This window comes from Lactuca saligna, chromosome 4 (genome assembly GCF_052625555.1).
Source record: "Lactuca saligna cultivar CGN05327 chromosome 4, ASM5262555v1, whole genome shotgun sequence".
In the NCBI taxonomy this organism is placed as follows: Eukaryota; Viridiplantae; Streptophyta; class Magnoliopsida; order Asterales; family Asteraceae; genus Lactuca; species Lactuca saligna.
The window spans coordinates 205,879,209-205,884,410 of NC_136420.1; positions in this window are offsets into that span (position 1 = coordinate 205,879,209).

Below are 5,202 nucleotides of genomic sequence, written 5' to 3' on the forward strand. Positions count from 1 at the left end.
ATGACAGACACCAAACAAAACAAACAGGCAATTGAAACAAATAAAATATTTTTAAGTAATTTTCTGAAAAAGAAATAAAAACAGAAAGATAAAATATTTTTGGATTTTTGGAAATTTTTCTGAAAAAGAAAAAAAACAAAAAGAAAAAAATATTTTTGGATTTTTGAATTTTTCTGAAAAAGAATAAAAAAAGAAAGATAAAATATATTTGGATTTTTGAAATTTTCTAAAAAAGAATAAAAACAGAAAAACTTACAATATACAACCGAAACCTTATCTTATTATTGAGAGTAGACAGAGCGGAGCCGAGATAGACAAAGCGGTCTATCCATGTCGGTTCCCCAAAAATCTACAGCAGAGATAGACCGAGCGGTCTGTCTATCTCGGTTGTCTTAATTTTAAAGAGTGATTTGAGCATTCGGTACCGAATCTCCTTCCATCATACCCAAACCTTATAAGATTTTATTGAAGGTTGTTTCAGGTAAGGCTTTAGTAAAGATGTCGGCCAGTTGATCAGCAGAATGAACAAAATGTACTTCTACGTTCCCGTCTTCTACATGATCCTTGATGAAATGATACCTAAGTGCAATGTGCTTGGTTTTCGAATGTTGCACTGGATTATGACAAATCCTGATTGCACTTTCAGAGTTACAATAGAGAGGGATCTTTTTCATACTCAACCCATAATCTCTTAACTGACTTTGAATCCAAACAACCTGAGAGGTACATGATGCGGCAGTAATGTATTCAGCTTCTGCTGTGGATAAGAAAACACAGGTTTGTTTCTTTGATTGACAACTGACAAGTTTTCCGTCAAGGAATTGACATCCTCCGGTAGTGCTTTTCCTATCCAGTCCACATCCTCCAAGATCAGCATCTGAAAAGGCTTGTATGAAGAATCCAGATCTTGCAGGATACCAGAGACCGAGATGATGAAGTCTTCTTCAGATATCGAAAAATATTCTTCATAGCAAGCATGTGGGGTTCTCTTGGATTAGCTTGAAACCTGGCACAATAACAAACAGAGAACATGATATCTGGTCTACTAGCTATTAGATACATAAGGGATCCTATCATTCACTACTAGAAAAACAGCCTTTTACAACGCTCATTGCACGTCGTAAAAGGCTCAGACGACGCGCAAATGCGCGTCAAGGAAGGCCCTATCATAAAGAGAGATGACGCGTTTTTGCGCGTCGTCTATAGACGACGCGCATTTACGACGCTCATTTACGACGCGCAATTACGATGCGCGTTTACGACACGCAATGCGTATCAAGGAAGGCCCTGTCATAAAGGAAGACGACACGCATTCGTGTGTCATAACCTTACGACGCGCGTGTTAATGACACTCAATGCGTATCAAGAAATGCCATGTCATAAATGAAGATGACACACAATTTTGCGTATCATAATTTTAAATGTTTAAAAAAAATATTATTTATAGATTTACTAATTTTCAAATTAAATAATACATTAAAAATCTCATAATACAAAATAAAATACCATAAATAACAAAGATAATTTATTTCACTAATATGTCAAATACAAATAATTATTCCAATAGTGAGTAAATGTTATAAAAAAATGAACTCATTTATATACAATTGCATTATCTAGCTTACTATGTGCCAACAACTCTCTATGTGTTTACTTTTGCTTGAGTCTTGTTTCCTCCAAAGTTTCTAGCCATGTCAAAATATGATATCTTAGGGTTCATGTCCAAATCAAGTAAAATATTGCTAGCTTAAATTCATCAAGTCCTTAGCGTGAAGTATTACATAGAAGCTTAACTGCAATCTCCAATCCTTCTAGCAGACCCTAAAGATCATTATTGGCCATGTAGCAGGATCAACCTGCAATCTCTTTTCTGCCTTCTTATTACCTGCAACATCTTCTGCCTGTTTGACCAAGGCTATGCCTTCAGCAACAACATGTTGCATTGCATCAAAAAGATAAAAACAGATGACAACAAATACAAATAACTAGAAGCCAAGGGTAAAAGAATAAAACACAAAAAGAAGAGGAACAAACTCCTTGGCTTCCCCTCCATTTAAATTTTAATGTTTTGAAACACATATGAATTATGTACCTGAATTGTAAGAAGCATCATAATGACCCTTGCCAATCATTGCAAGCATTCACAAAAACTAATGATTACAGTATGATCCTACACAATCAAGGAAACAACAAGGTATGCAAGCTTATCAAATCTTTCAGATCTAAGAAAAAGTGGAAATAAAATTAAAGGAGAATGCAATGTCAATCACACTTACAATTAAAAACAAAATGCTTATTTTCTTTGTCAAAAAAATAAAATAAGTATGTATAGTAAAAGGAGGGAATAATAATACGAAGCAATACCTATACCAAATGTGTTAATACGTGGGGCCAATTTTGATCCATTGTTTTCTAGTTGTTTCTTTATAACTTCACAGATTTTTCTCTCATTTTCAACAGCCCCGTCAGTAATAAAGAAAACCATTGGAACTGAATGTACATAACAATCATAAATGCAAAGTAATTAGAGCTTACAAAACATTAAATGGAAAGAATAATTACCAGGACAAAGGAAAGGAAGACAAAGGTGAATAATGTCTCACTGACATATGCTCTTTCCTGCCCAAGTTCTTTCATGAAAAATAAACATAATTATAAATATGATCATTAGGACTTTAGAGACATAAAGAATGTGTTTTATGAATAAAGAAAGATCCGAGCATTGAGTTATACATACAGGAAGAAGAACCCGGAGTCTTGTAGAATTGGTCCTAGATGATGATAATAATGATAATGAACTGATCGAGCTGCCAGCCCATGAACATACTAAAAAAAGTTGTTCCAAAATGATATATAATAAGATCATTGTGTTGCTATGAGAGTTAAGAAAATAGAAAAGAGTGAAATACTGGAAGATTTAGCTATCAACATATCACCAATATTGCAACATCATTAGTGAATATGGTAAGCACATTTTAAAATTTAGTTGACTAGAAAAATGGGAATTAATGGATTAAAAAACAACTTTTCAAATCCACTATGAAGATATACATGCTTGAAAGAGATACAAAGTGCTAGCCAATAATACTGAGTGATAAAGAACATCATTATTGCTTGGAGAATTATGTCATCAATGTTAAATTCCAATGCCAAATTGTTGTGAGAAAATAAAATGTGAAGATGGCAGAGTTAACCTGCTTAAAGTTGCCCAAATCTTCAAACAGAACCTACAGCATGAAAAATCAGTTACTGGAATGTACAACATAAACAAAATTGAACAAGAAGTAAATGAAGGGAATGGGTTGTGTCTTTTCTGACTTTATGGATAACAATTATATATATATATATATATATATATATATATATGGTTATTCCTTTTTTCCTCTCTCTGTTTTTTGGATCACAACAGTTTAGAAATGAAACGGTACAAGACTTGAATGCTTACTTTTGCTTGTAGCAATCTCCATATGAAGTATACTCAAGCGGACCAAGATACCCTTCTTTCCTAGGATTTGCTGTTGTCATGTCATCAATTTACCTTCTGTCAAATCCTAATCCCCATTAATATTATTACTGTATGATTGCATCACAGGAGGAACCAATCCAGATGCTTTCACAAGATCAAACTATGCACAACTCACCAAAAAACTGAAAAGCAAGCAAGACATGGAAGTATGCTCATAATTATAGATTTGTCATAATGTAGAAATGAATAAAATGAAAAATTCTAAGTGATGTACATCCCTGTAATGACACGTGGTCAAACCATAACCAAAATAAAATACAGGAGAACAATCAAGTGAAAGGCAAATTTCAGCAGCCATATCCCATGCATCCCTGTAATGACATGTGGTCAAACCATAACCAAAATAATCAAGATTCAAGAATTATAACATCATAAACAAGTTCATGTGTTTATTACCACATATGCTGTTGATGATTTGGAGGTAACATTGGATAAGATACAGGAGAACAATCAAGTGAATAATCAATAAAGGCAGATGATCTCCAGTTCAACTCACCAAGAAGTTTCTTACGATCAGTTTGTCTCCCAGGTATTCTGTCTATAAGTGAATAATCAAGTGATTCATGTAGTAATGATCAAGTGCAAAACCATCTTAAGGCAATCTTGATGGGAGTTGTAAGGCAAGAAATGAAGAAATCAACAGGAAACTCATGACTTTTTCATGTGCTTCACATGCTGCAAGTAGAATACAGTCTCTTGGTGAAGTTCCTAAATAAGAGCTTGAGGGAGTCCAATCCTGGAGTTATATACATATAAATGATATTCAAGCATTTAGTCAAATAATAGTAACAATGTTGTCAAGAAATAAATAGTTAATAATACCTCTATGAAGGCATTGGCAATCATCCCTGCAGCAGAACAATCAAAAACATATATGGACGGAGTCTTGAGCCATGAGTCAAGGTTGCTGATAGGCAATGGAATATACCGTGTATAACTCTACAACATTTGACAAGAATAGAGGAAATTAGTCTAGGGAAACTATTGAATACAAGGCATGAATATAGAAAGATAGTGCAAAATAAAAACATATAATTACCCTGTTAAAAACCAAATTTCACCATTGGTAGTTGGTTTAGGTACACCATGACCATTATAATGGAAAAGAACCCTTTTAGATTTGGCATATTTGCGACATGTATCACTAAAATATGCGGCTGTTTCTTGATCTTCATCCTCTTCTGTGCTTCCTGTAAACTGTAAAAAGCAAAACATCTTTACATTTCCTTCATAAAAAAACCATAATTACAAAAAAATAAAAAATAAAAATAAAAGTAGAAACCTGCAGCACTTATCACAGAAAAACTTATCCTCAGCATTTAAAGTCTCGGTGGAACTGAAGTTCTTTAGGCAACTTGTAATGGAATTGTTTTGCTCAATATCAAGGCTCAGATCTAAGAGTGTCTCATCTCTTGCAGTTACAGTCTCACATCTTAAACACTTTGTTTCGTTTGTGAGTATACCCTGAAATTGGAAAAAATAGGACAATTGATGAGTTTAATATTTGATATTGGTAAGCTAAGTAAAATGAAAAATAATAAAGATATGAATATACCTGAAAGTTTTTGTGAACCCATGTAACCAAGGTCTCCTTTCTTACACCATTGGCCAAAGGGACATGTATGCCATTGGGAATCTTTTCAGGAGGTGATGAATGTTCTTTTGTACCTTTTGTT